A 14,221-nucleotide genomic window follows, 5' to 3' on the forward strand; every position below is an offset into this window, starting at 1 on the left:
AGAGAGATTGTCTCATTCTTTTTTATCTCTGCATAGAACTTCACTTTATAATGCACATGACAGCTTTACTCAAGTCCTTATTGATACACATGTGGATGATTTTCGGTCTTTAGTTATAAAAGATAATGCTGTTTGAATAACCTGTTAATATGCCATTTCATACAGGTTTGGTTTTTCAAAAGTGGATTCCTGAGTTAGAGGTATATATATTCATAATTTTGATAGAAGTTATACCCATTTACAATCCCACCAGCAGTGTATGAGAGGATTTATTTATAACTTCATCAATAGGTGGATTATCAAACTTGCGTATTTTTTGCCAGCCCTGGCAGATGGAAGATTATAGTCTCAATGTAATTTTCATTTGTGTTTCTCTTAAGAGCACAGGCTGAGTTTCTGAACACTGGGCATACATATCTTTTGCACATTTTTCAATTGGGCTGCTGGCTGCTTCCAATTTATATGCACGAGGCTCTTTAAATATTAGGGAAATTATTATCTGTTAGGATTTACAAATGTTTTCTATTTGTCATTGCCTTTTTTCTTTTTTTAATTGAAGGCAATTTTTAAAAATCTTTGTTGTTGAAAGTATTACATATATCCCCTTTTTCCCCACTGGCCCCTTCTTACCCGCCCCCACTCCAGGCCTTCGCCACACTATTATCTGTGCCCATGGGTTATGCATATATGCATCCAAGTTCTTTGGTTGATTTCTTCCTTGATATTCTTATATGGCTTTTGGATTTTAAGTCATAGTTAGACTCAACAAAGTTATTAAGGAATTCTCATGTGTTTTCTTCCATTTCTCCTTCCCTGGTCTTCATGCGGTTGTTCTTGGGCATTTGACTTATACATAATTATATTTTAAGCTCTCAAATACATTGTTGTTAATAATAATCTTTCTATGTAGATAGCATTTTTAGTGCCCTTAATGCCTTTGTGTAGACCCCAATTTCCAACTGATACAATTTCCTTCTTCCTGTTGGATTTATTTTAAAAAACTTTTCATATAGTATAGGTCTGCTAGTGGTGAAGTCTTTCATCTTTTGAATGACTAAAAGCGTCTTCATTATGCCTTCATTTTTTAAAGATTTTTGCTTACCTTTTCCGCCCGCTCCCCCCTCCCCCCGAGCGCCACTCCGGCTGCACCACGCTCGCGAGCTCCGTGCTCCTGCTAAGGCAGCGCCTCCGTCTCCTTCCAGACGCCATCATGATCATCTACCGGGACCTCATCAGCCTTGATGAGATGTTCTCCGATATCTACAAGATCCGGGAGATCGCGGACGGGCTGTGCCTGGAGGTAGAGGGGAAATGGTCAGTAGGGCAGAGGGTAACATTGATGACTGGCTTATTGGTGGAAATGCCTCCGCTGAAGGCCCTGAGGGCGAAGGTAGCGAAAGCACAGTAATCACTGGTGTTGACATTGTCATGAACCATCACATGCAGGAAACCAGCTTCACAAAAGAAGCCGACAAGAAGTACATCAAAGATGACATGAAATCAATCAAAGGGAAGCTTGAAGAACAGAGACCAGAAAGAGTAAAGCCTTTTATGACAGGGGCTGCAGAACAAATCAAGCACATCCTTGCCAATTTCAAAAACTACCAGTTCTTTATTGGTGAAAACATGAATCCAGATGGCATGGCTGCTCTGCTGGACTGCCGTGAGGATGGTGTGACCCCATATATGATTTTCTTTAAGGATGGCTTAGAAATGGACAAATGTTAACAAATTGGGCAGTTTGGCTCCATCACCTGTCATCGTAACTGGCTGCTGCTTTTCATCCACACACCAAGACTAGGACAAATGGGACTGATGTTATCTTGAGCTCTTCATTTATTTTGACCTTGATTCATTTGGAGCGGAGGCATTGTTTTTAAGAAAAAAACATGTCATGTAAGTTGTCTAAAAATAAAATGCATTTAAATTTAAAAAAAAAAAAGGTTTTTGCTTAGTGCAGCATTTGATGTTGAAATGTTTTTTTCTTTGAAGATGTTGTGCTAATGTCTTATCACTTACATTGGTTCCAGTAAGAAATCTGATACCCTTATCTCTGCTTCTGTGTATAGCACGGACTTTTTCCTCTAGCTGATTTCTCTTTATCACTGGTTTTGAGCAATTTGATTATGGTGCCATTTTCTTTATGTTTCCTGTGCTTAAGATTCACTGAACTTCATGGATTTGTGGGTTTATAGTGTTCATCAATTTAGAAATTTTAAGCCATTCTTCCTTTAAATATTTTTTTCTGCCTGCCCCCTTCCTTAATATACAATTCCTAATACTTCTTATATATGAGGCCATATGCTGTCCCACAGTTCAGATGCTCTTTTCAATATTTTAGATTTTTTTTCTCTGTTCTGTTTCATTTGGAGAGGGTCACTGCTATGCCTTCTTCACTCATTTTTTCTTCTGTTTTCTTATCTGCTATTTATCCTATAAATGTTATTTTTCATCTCATAGGTTGTCATTTTCATCTTCAGAAAAGCTTGATTTGGGCCCTTTTTATATCTTTTGTGTCCCTACTTTAACTCAATTTTTAAAATAATGACCCTTTTGAGATATAATTCACATACCATACAACCCACCAATTTGAAGTGTACATTTCAATGTGGGTTTTGTGTGCTTTTTTGGGAGGGGGCTAATGGGTAATAGTATATTTTATATAGTATTTAAATATTAACTATTTAAATTTTAAATATTTTTTAAAATATATTTTATTGATTTTTTACAGAGAAGAAGGAAGAGGGTCAGAAAGTTAGAAACATCAATGAGAGAGATCGATCAGCTGCCTCCTACACGCCCCCCACTGGGGATGTGCCCGCAACCAAGGTACATGCCCTTGACCGGAATCGAACCTGGGACCATTGAGTCCGCAGGCCGATGCTCTATCCACTGAGCCAAACCGGTTCGGCTAAATTTTAAATATTTTAAAAATAGTATTTTGGGGGGTGAATAGTATATTTGCAGGGTTGCGCAACTATCACCATAATCTAATTTTAGAACATTTTCATTATCCCCAAAAGAAACCTTGTACCGAATAGCAGTTACTCTCCAGTCCCTTCACCTTCTCCATTTCAGCCCTAGGCAACCGCTAACCTACTTTCTGTCACTGCGTATTTCCTATTTTGGACACTTCATAGAAATCAGATTATGCTATTAGTGATCTTTTGTGACTGGTTTGTTTCACTTAGCATGTTTGTGAGGTTCATCCAAGCATGTGTCAGTACTTCATCCCTTTTTTTATAGCTGAATAATATTGCATTGTATGACTGTATCATTTTGTTTGTTCATTAGTTGATGGACATTTGGATTGTTTCCACTGTTAGGCTATTATGAATAATGCTGCTATGAACACACACACACACACGTGTATATATACATAAATATATATTTTTTGTGGATATATAGTTTCATCTACGTAGCTTACTGAAATATGAATATAGTTATAACTTTTAATGTCTTTCTCTGTTAATTCTAACTGTGGATCAGTTCTAGGTCTATGTTGATTGACAGATTATTCTTTTCATTATGGGTCATGCTTTTCTGTTTCCTTGCATGCCTGGCAATATGATTCGATGCTGAATTTTATCTTAGTGGGTGTTGGGTCTTTTTGTATTTTTATAAATCTTTTTGAGCTTTGTTCAGGGATACAGTTAAGTTACTTGGGAACAGTTTCATACTTTCCAGTCTTTTATGGTTTGTTAGGTGGGCCTGGATCCGTGTTCAGTCAATTATTGAGGCAAGACCTTCCAGAGATACGAGTAATCCAGGGCCCTGGACTTAAGAGGTTTTACATGGTGACCCATGAGAACACAGCTCCCGCAAGCCCTGTGTGAGTGCCCGCATTGTCTGCTCCAGTCCTCTCGGAGGAGTCTTTCCTGGGCCTCACATGCATGTTCTGTACTCTGTTAAATATTTGGGACTTTTTGCAAATCTCTAGGGTTCTCTCTCTGCAGCTTCCTCCTCTTGGCAGTCTCCTGTTAACTCCCGCTCCTTAGTTTCCCGGGACTCAGCTGCTTTGGAGTCGGCTGGGTTCTGCCTGAGTTTCCCCTCCCTGTGCAGTGACAGTGAGCAGGGGCAACCTTAGCGCTCTCCTTCTTTGTTTCCTCTGTCTCAGGGATCACTGTCCTCCATTGCCTGATACCTGGAATCATGAATACCATTATTTAATGTATTTTGTCTGTTTTAAGAAGGCTTTGTTGTTGTTGTTAGTCCTCACCCAAGGATATTTTTCCATTGATTTTTATGGAGAGTAGAAGAGAGATGGAAGGAGAGAGAGAAACATCGATGTGAGAGAAACATTGATTGGTTGCCTCCTGTACGAGCCTTGACCCAGGGGCTGGGCCAGGTAGGAGCCTGCAACCAAGGTAGGTGCTCTCGATTGGAATCAAACCCAGGACCCTTTGGTCTGAAGGCCGACACTCTATTCACTGAGCCAAACTACTAGGGCAAGAAGGATTTTTTTCTAGAAGGTATGGTAATCTGGTCCCTGATACTCTATCTTGGCTATCTGTGTTTTCTTATGTATATTATGTTTTTATCTTTTTACATTTAAATATTTTATTTGAAATTTATTCTGCTGTGAGGACATAGAACCACTTTTGTTTTTTATAGATGGCTACCTAATATCATTTATTTACTCAACATCTGATTTGATTTATCATCTTTATTGTGTATTACATTCCAGTATGGTCTGGGTCTATTTCATAACTTCTATTCTGTTGTATACTAGAGGCCCGGTGCACAAAAATTTGTGCACTCGGGGGAGGGGGTCCCTCAGCCCAGCCTGTGCCCTCTTGTAGTCTGGGACCCCTTGGGGGATGTCTACCTGCTGGTTTAGGACCTCTCCCCGGGGGGATCAGGCCTAAGCTGGCAGTCAGACATCCCTCTGGCAGCCCGGGAGCCCTCAGGAGATGTCCACTTGCCAGCGGGGAGCAGGCCTAAGCTGCAGTCGGACATCCTTAGCGCTGCTGAGGAGGCGGGAGAGGCTCCCACCACCACCGCTGTGCTGGCAGCCATCAGCTTGGCTTGTGGCTGAGCAGAGCTCCCCCTGTGGGAGCGCACTGACCACCAGGGGGCAGATCCTGCATTGAGCGTCTGCCCCCTGGTGGTCAGTGTGTGTCATAGTGACCAGTCATTTCCAGTCGTTCTGCTGTTAGGGTCAATTTGCATATTACCCTTTTATTATATAGGATAGAGGCCTGGTGCACAGGTGCGGGCCAGCTCGTTTGCCCTGAATGGTGTCCCGGATCAGGGTGGGGGTCCCGCTGGGGTGCCTGGCCAGCCTCAGTGAGGGGCTGATGGCTGTTTGCAGGCTGGCCACACCCCTTCAGGGTGGGGGTCCCTACTGGGGTGCCTGGCCAGCCTGGGTGAGGGGCTGAGGGCCATTTTCAGGCTGGCCATGCCTGTGGGCTGGAAGCAGGTATCTGGGATTTATTTGTCTTCAATAATTGAAACTTTTTAGCCTCGAGCAGAGCTCAGGGCAGGCGGGAAGCTTGGCTTCCTCCATCGCCGGGGGCAACCCAAGCCTCCTGCTTGCTCCAGCTCCATGGCCGCTGCCATCTTAGTTGGGTTCATTTTCATACTTGCTCCTGATTGGCTGTGGGCGTGGCTGGTGGGTGTAGCAGAGGTACAGTCAATTTGCATGTTTCTCTTTTGTTAGTGTAGACTAGAGGCCCATTGCACGAAGAGATTCATGCAATAGGCCTTCCCTTTCCCTGGCTGCCGGCACCGGTTTTCCTCCAGCACCCGGGACCCAGGCCTTCACTCTGGACGGAGCCTTCAGTCTTCACAGCTCTGGGCAGAGCCTTCAGTCTTCGCTCTGCCACCACTTCGCCCCTGCGTATGCAAATTAACCACCATCTTTGTTGGGTTAATTTGCATACTCTCCTGATTGGCTTGTGAGCGTAGCAGAGGGACAGTTAATTTACATGTTTGTCTATTATTAGGTAAGATATGTCTATCAGGTGCTAGGAACATTCTGTATTAGTAGTAGAAGTCTTTTGCTACATTTTAATATCTGGTAGTACTAGCTCCTTTTCAAATTTCTAAAAAAAATAGATACATTTATTACTCATAGGTCCTGGAGGAGGTACATGAACCTCAAGGGGCCACACCAGAAGATCAAGTCTGGGTGCTGGCAGAAAGCTTTTTTTTAATATTCAATATTATTTTGTATTAGTTTCAGGTGTGCAGCAAAGAAAGCTTTTTATTTTTATGTTTTTTTATATATATTGATTTCAGAGATGAAGGGAGAGAGAGACAGAGAGATAGAAACATCAATGATGAGAGAGTATCATTAATCAGCTGCCTCCCTGCACACCCCACACTGGGGATCGAGCCTGCAACCTGGGCATGTGTCCTGACCCGGAATCGAACCCTGACCTTCTGGTTCATAGGTCGATGCTCAACTATTGGGCCATGCTGGCTGGGCAGAGAAAGCCTTTTAGACCTTTTTTTAAAAAAATCTTTTCCCCCAGCTATTCTTGTTTATTTTTGCATTATTTTTCCATGTGAACTTTAGGATCAACTTGACTAGTCCATCAATAAACAGAATCCTGCTAGTTAACATGACTGTTAACTTGTAGAAGAAAATGTTTAGGATGAGGATCTTCTGTCCACAAACATGCATGTCTTTTTGTTTGCTCAAGTCTTCTTTTGGGTAGCCCATTACTGTGTTTAAATTTTCATATCATATGATATCTTATACTTGTTAAAGTTTTCCTCAAGTATTTATTTTTTGTTGTTATTTTTATAAATGGGATATTCCCCTCTTTTATTTCACATATTAATTTCTGAACAGTTAACTGAACTCTTGAAAACATTTTCATTTTATTTAACTTAGACTCCACATTCCTACACCACAAGGTTTGGAAGGTAGAAGTGGCTCCTCAATGCTTAGATGTTAGAATAAAGATGAAGAATTACTTTAACTGCATTAATATTATATTTACATTATAGATGCTTACCTAGGGGCTTTGTTTTTAATTATTAAAATGTAGAGATTGATCATTCTGATCTTGTTTGCATGTTACCTTATTATAGCTCTTGTAAATAAGACTCTTATTTATATCTTTCTCTAGCTATCTGTGTTTGAACTACCTAGAGTAAGTTAGTAGAGCTAAAGATGATCATATTCAGTGAATGGATTCTTTGTCTGATAAGTGAATAGGAATTTGCTTTAGAAATAAAGTGGCTTTTTAAAAACTTACAGTATTACATTGTTTCTAGAAGTTAAAGAAGATAGAAATAAATGGACATCCTGTGCTTGTGGATTGGAAGACTTAATATTGTTAAAATGTCATACTATTCACAAGCTCTACAGTCAGTACAATTCCTATCAAAATCCTAATGGCATATTTTGCATAGAAAAAAATCTGATTTTCAATAGTAATTCAATTTCAGTAGGAAAATATCCTAAAATTCATTGGGAATCTCAAAGGACCTTGAATAGCCAAAACAAACATGAGAAAGGAAAGCAAAACTGGAGGCCTCACACTTTTGATGTCAAAGCATAATACAATGCTGTAGTAACCAAAAGAGTGTGGTATTGGCATAAAGGCAGACACAGACTAAAGGAACAGAAGGGAGCCCAGAGTAAACCCTTATGTATATGGTCAAATGATCTTGAGAGGTGCTCAGTCTTACACAATAGGGAAGAGGACAGCCTCCTCAATGAATGGTGTTGGGAAAACTGGATATCCACATGCAGAAGAATGAAGTTGGCTCCCTACCTCACACCACACAAAAGTTAACTCAACATGGATTCAAGTCCTAAGTGTAAGACCTGAAACTCTAAAGCTCCTAGAAGAAGCCATGGGGGAAGCTTCATGACACTGGATTTGGCAACAGTTGATTGGATTTGACACCCAAAGCCCAGGCAACAAAAGCAAAAATAGACAAATGGGAGTACATCAAACTTAAAAACTTTTTCACATCAAAGGACACAAGCAATAGTGGAAAAGCAACCTATGTCAAATAGGAAAAATATTTGTAAGTGATATTTGTAAATATCTGTTACATGAGTTAATATAAGGGGTTAAATACATAAAGAAGTCTTATAAAGAAGTACAACTCAACAAAAACAAACCAATTAAGACATGGGCAAAGCACAGTTCTCTAAAGATATACAAATGGCCAACAAGCCGTATTGGAAAAAGATGTCCCACTTTTCCCTCCTGTGTCTCCTTTATTTTCACATAGAACACCTGCCTCTGACACTCTTGGTCACCAAGTGTGTAGGTGTCTTCCCCTCACCAAGTAATTCTATGACACTAGCTGGGTGTCCTTGGAAAAAATTTCCCAGGGCTGACAGACCAAAGAAAGAGGCTGACAACGGCAGCATTACATCAGGAGTTGAGTAAGCCCTAGCCAGGTTCGCTCAGTGGTTAGAGTGCCAGTCCCTGGATTGAAGGGTCATGGGTTCAATTCCAGTCAAGGGTATGTACCTCAGTTGCAGGCTCCATCCCCAGCCCTGGTCAGGGTGCCTGTGGGAGGCAACCAATCGATGTGTCTCTCACATAGATGTTTCTCTCTGCCTCTCCCCGACCCTTACACTCTCTAAAAATCAATGGAAAAAATACTCTCAGGTAAGGATTAACAAAAAAATAAAAATTTTGTCCGGCCAGCGTGACTCAGTGGTTGAGCATCGACCTATGAAGCAGAAGGTCACAGTTCAATTCCTAGTCAGGGCTGCAGGGTCAGTCCCCAGTGTGGGGCATGTAGGAGGCAGCCCATCAATGATTCTCATCATTGATGTTTTTCTCTCTCTCTCCCTCTTCTTCACTGAAATCAATAAAAATGTGTTTTTTAAAAAGAGTTTATTAAGGGAACTTACATACCAGGTGCCAGGCACTAGGGATTATATAGGACAGGGCAGCATGGATACAGGTACTGGTGTGTGATTTGGCCCAGCTAAGGGGAAACACTTTACATACTTGCCCAGGGCGGGCAAGGACCTGTTCCAGGAACCAGCACACCTGAGGTACAGGGAGGGGTAGGACAGCCTCTGAGGGGGTGTGGGAAGCAATCTGTGTTCTGGCCCAGATCTGACTGGATCTAGCATGAGTGTGAGGCAGGGTCAGGCAGTAGTCTGACATCATGGGTCAGTCTCTCCTCTGCAGTTCTGTACTTTAACTCAAATTTTCTCCCCAATTTTATTTTGTATTGATTTCAGGTATACAGCTTAGTGGTTAGAGAATCATATACTTTACATAGTGTTCCCCTCGATATTTCCAGTGCCCACCTGGTACCACCCATAGTTATCACTTAACACTGCCTGGGGATAGCGTCAGCCCACGGTCACTGGCTCAGTCCCACACCAGCGCCATCCCTCTGTGCTTCTGACCTGTCAGCTATGTCAGAGGTTCCACAACCTCCCTTCTGGTTTAATTTGCTAGGACGGCTCAGCTCACAGAACTTCGGAAAACCGTTTACTTACACTTACTAGTTTATTATAAAAGGATATGATAAAGGATACAGATGAGTATCCAGATGGAGACATGTAGGGGAGGGTATGTGGGATGGGCATGGCGCTGTGATGCCCTCCCTGGGCCTGCCACTCTGCCAGCACCTCCATGTGTTCACCAACCTGGCAGCTCCTCGAACCCCGTCATCGGGAATTTTACGGAGGCCTCCTCATGTAGGCATGATCAGTGACCAGCTCCATTTCCAGCCCCACTCTCCTCTGGAGAATCTGGGTGGGGCTGAGAAGTCCAAGCTGTAGTAGGACTTGGTCCTTCTGGTGACCAGCCTCCTATCCGGTCACCTCATCAAAATGAGACACTCTTAGTGCCCAGGAAATTCAAAGGGATTTAGTATCCTGTGTCAGGAACTGGGTCAAAGACCTAATATCAGAGCAATATTACACTCCTAGTGTTCTTATCACTTGGGGTTTAGGGGTCTGTGCCAGGAACTGGGGCAGAGACCAATACGTATATTTTCTATTATTCCACATAAGCATATGAAAAAATGGTCAGCATCACTAATTATTAGGGAAATGTGGATCACAACCACAATAAGGCATCACCTCATACCTGTTAGGATGATCACTATCCATAAAATAAATACATACATAAATGGTTTGGTGAGAATGGAGAAATTGGACCTCTTGTGCACTGTTGAAGGGAATATAAAATGGTGCCTCTGCTATGGAAAACAGTATGGAGGATTTTTAAAAATAGAACTGCCATATGATCCAGCAATCCCACTTCCAGGTACATACAGGTGGGCCAAAAGTAGGTTTACAATTGTTCAAGTGGGAAAAACATAAGAAGTAATAACAGAAGAATAAACTCTGAGTTTCATGTATTCACAACTGTAAACCTACTTTTGCCCCACCCTGCACATCCAAAAAAACTGAAAACAGGATCTCAGAGAGAGTTGCAGGTTCACTAGCAGTTTTCACAGTAGCCAAGAGTGGGAGTGACCTGAACGTCCATTAACAGATGAGTGTATAAGGAAAATGTGGTGTATACATACGCTGGCATGTTATTCAGCCTTAAAGAAAACTGGCAATTCTGTCACATTCTACAACATGGATGAACCTTGAAGACATTATGCTGAGTGAGTGAAGTAAGCCAGTCACAAAAAGTCACTGCGATTCCATCTAGGCCAGTGGTTCTCAACCTTCCTAATGCCGCGACCCTTTAATACAGTTCCTCATGTTGTGGTGACCCCCAACCATAAAATTATTTTCGTTGCTACTTCATAACTGTAACTTTGCTACTATTATGAATCATAATGTAAATACCTGATATGCAGGATGTATTTTCATTGTTACAAATTGAACATAATTAAAGCATAGTGATTAATCACAAAAACAATACGTATATATGTGTTTTCCGATGGTCTTAGGCGAGCCCTGTGAAAGGGTCGTTCGACCCCCAAAGGGGTCGGGACCCACAGGTTGAGAACCGCTGATCTATGAGTTGTATCTAAAGTAGTCAAACTCTTAGAATCAGAAAGCAAGTGGTGGTTGCCATTATGGGGGGAGAGGGGAGGGGAGAGCTAATGTTCAATGGGATAGAGTTTCAGTTTTTCAATATAAAGTTTGAAAGATCTGTTGTGTGACAAATATGCATATAGTTAACACTAATGTGGTGTACACTTAAAATGGTTATGATGATGGTAAATTATGTTATGCTGTTTTTTAAAAAACTTAATTGATTTTTAGAGAGAGGGAGAGAAACTTCGATGTGAGAGCAAAACATTGATTGGCCAAATATCGATCACATTATCAGCTGAAACCCAGGCCCGTGACCAGGAATCGACTGGCAGCCTGTTGGTACACAGGATGACAGTTTCCAACCAACTGAGCCACATAGGCCGGGGCTATTACGCTGTTTTTATCACAAAGAAAAACCCCTTAAGGTTTTTAAAAAAACCTCAGTCTCACATCTATTTCTATTTGCATGCTAATGTTAATGTTGATAATCGTATAGGTATTTCTTGCTGGAATATACTAGGCTCCTGGAGATCAAGAATCCACATTTCAGAGAATGTTCAGCTGTATCTTAACCAAATAAGTTCATCTGACAAATGTAAGGATTACTTTTAGGAGTGGAACAGAATATTTGGAATTATTATTTAGGCTGTGTGGTTAAGCACAGTGCTTGCACATAGTCATTCGACCTTAACAAGATATACTCCCCCGGTGTACATTTTATCAGAATTTTCAGTAGCTGGTGATTTTTTTCAACAGGAAGATTACACTCCTGCTTTCAGGCAGTGTTTTCCGGTAGCAACTCTCTAGATGACACTGTAAAGTGTAAAGCTGCTCCATAGTTACAAGCTAAATAGCACTTTGTCATAAAATAGTTAATAGATATAATTCAGCATTCACATTAAATTCCTGGATTTTTAATAATTTCTCCTAAGATTTTATTTTTAAAAAATCAAACTTCAAATTTCAGAGCATAAAGAACACTAACTCAAAATTATGTTAATCTTAGCCCGGATTGTTGTTTTTTTTCTCCTCAAATTACTGTATAGGCAAATTTTTCTTAGAATCCTTGGGCTTACTGCTTCATGTAGGACTGCTGCAGAGAGCTAACTGTTACCGCTGAGCACATGTCATGTTAAAGAATGACCGTCGATAAAGGTCGCTGACGCACGCTACATGGCGGGGCAAGAAGGCTCTGGGTGAACATCCCAGTCTCTGCTGCTTGTCTCTTCTGGACCCCAGGGTGTGTCCTCTGTGGTGTCTCAGTCCTCCCTCCTCTACTCCCCAAGGAAGCAGAGCTGTGAAGGGAGTTAATGCTGGAAAAGCTCAGGACAACTCTATACAGTGTTGGTTGTAGTGTTTCCCCCCTCTTTCCTTTTGAAAAGTAAATTAAAGTATTAATTTTTTTTTTTCGCTAAAAGTATTACAAAGGGTATTACATAAGTGTCCTTTTTTCCCCCCCACCCTTGACAAGCCCCTGCCCTCCCTTACCCCCCAGTGTCTTATGTCCATTAGTTATGGTTATATGGATGCATACAAGTCCTTCGGTTGATCTCTTACTCCCCTCCCTCCTGTCCCCCAACCCTCCCTGGCCTTCCCACTGCAGTTTGACAATCTGTTTGAGGCAGCTCTGCCTCTGTATTTATTATTGTTCAAAAGTGTGTAATGGTCTTAATTATCCATGAAAGAGTGAGATCATGTGGTATTTTTCCTTCATTGACTGGCTTGTTTCACTTAGCATAATGCTCTCCAGTTCCATCCATGCTGTTGCAAATGGTAAGAGTTCCTTCTTTTCAACAGCAGCATAGTATTCCATCATGTAGATGTACCACAGTTTTCTAATCCATTCATCTACTGATGGGCACTTAGGCTGTTTCCAGATCTTAGCAATGGTGAATTGTGCTGCTATGAACATCTGGGTGCATATATCCTTTCTGATTGGTGTTTCTGGTTTCTTGGGATATATTCCTAGAAGTGGGATCACAGGGTCAAATGGGAGTTCCACTTCCAATTTTTTGAGGAACCTCCATACTGCCTTCCATAGTGGCTGCACCAGTCTGCATTCCCACCAGCAGTGCACAAGTGTTCCTTTTTCTCCACATCCTCTCCAGCACTTGTCGTTTGTTGATTTGTTGATGATGGCCATTCTGACAGGTGTGAGATGGTACCTCATTGTTGTTTTGATTTGCATCTCTCGGATGATTAGTGACTTTGAGCATGTTTTCATATGTCTCTTGGCTTTCTGAATGTCCTCTTTTGAAAGGTGTCTATTTAGATCCTTTGCCCATTTTTTGATTGGATTGTTTATCTTCTTTTTGTTAAGTTGTATGAGTTCCCTATAAATTTTGGAGATTAAGCCCTTATCAGATATGACGTTGGCAAATATGTTTTCCCACGAGGTGGGTTTTCTTGTTTTGTTGATGGTTTCTTTTGCTGTGCAGAAGCTTTTTATTTTGATGTAGTCCCATTTGTTCAGTTTCTCTTTAGTTTCAACTGCCCTAGGAGCTGTATCAGTGAAGAAATTGTTTTGGCATATGTCTGAGATTTTGTTGCCTTTGTATTCTTCTAGAATTTTTATGGTTTCCTGTCGTACATTTAAATCCTTTATCCATTTTGAGTTTATTCTTGTGTATGGTGTAAGTTGGTGGTCTAGTTTCATTTTCTTGCATATATCTGTCCAATTTTCCCAACACCATTTATTGAAGAGACTATCTTGGCTCCATTGTATGTTCATGCCTCCTTTGTCAAAAATTAATTGAGCATATTGGTTTGGGCTAATTTCTGGACTCTCTATTCTATTCCACTGATCTATATGTCTGTTCTTGTGCCAGTACCAGGCAGTTTTGAGAACAGTGGCTTTGTAATACAGCTTGATATCTGGCATTGAGATCCCACCTACTTTGTTCTTTCTCAGGATCGTTGCAGCTATTCGGGGTCTTTTTTTATTCCAGATGAATTTTTGGAGAGTTCGTTCTAGATCTTTGAAGAAGGCCATTGGCATTTTAATGGGAAGTGCGTTGAATGTATAGATTGCTTTGGGTAGTATGGACATTTTAATGATGTTGATTCTACCAATCCAAAAACATGGTATGTTCTTCCATCTGTTTATGTCTTCCTCTATCTCTTTTTTCAACGTCCTGTAGTTTTCTGAGTAGAGGTCTTTAACCTCTTTAGTTAAGTTTATTCCTAGGTATCTTAATTTTTTTGGTGCGATGGTAAATGGGATTGTTTTTCTAATCTCTCTTTCTGAAAGTTCACTATTGGTGTATAGAAATGCCT

At 41.1% G+C, this 14,221-nt stretch overlaps 1 protein-coding gene and 1 pseudogene across 7 annotated transcripts in view; both read left to right on the forward strand.

The window, feature by feature from the left end:
- The window catches only part of CDC14B (cell division cycle 14B), a 95,668-nt gene that overhangs the window by 14,672 nt on the left and 66,775 nt on the right, over positions 1-14,221 (forward strand). The gene's annotated exons all lie outside the window — the stretch shown is intronic.
- LOC138998870 (translationally-controlled tumor protein-like) lies at positions 1,196-1,909 on the forward strand (annotated as a pseudogene).

The sequence above is a fragment of the Myotis yumanensis genome, unplaced genomic scaffold (genome assembly GCF_028538775.1).
Source record: "Myotis yumanensis isolate MYYU_CA2020_CCGP unplaced genomic scaffold, mMyoYum1.0.hap1 SCAF_21, whole genome shotgun sequence".
Classification (NCBI taxonomy): domain Eukaryota; kingdom Metazoa; phylum Chordata; class Mammalia; order Chiroptera; family Vespertilionidae; genus Myotis; species Myotis yumanensis.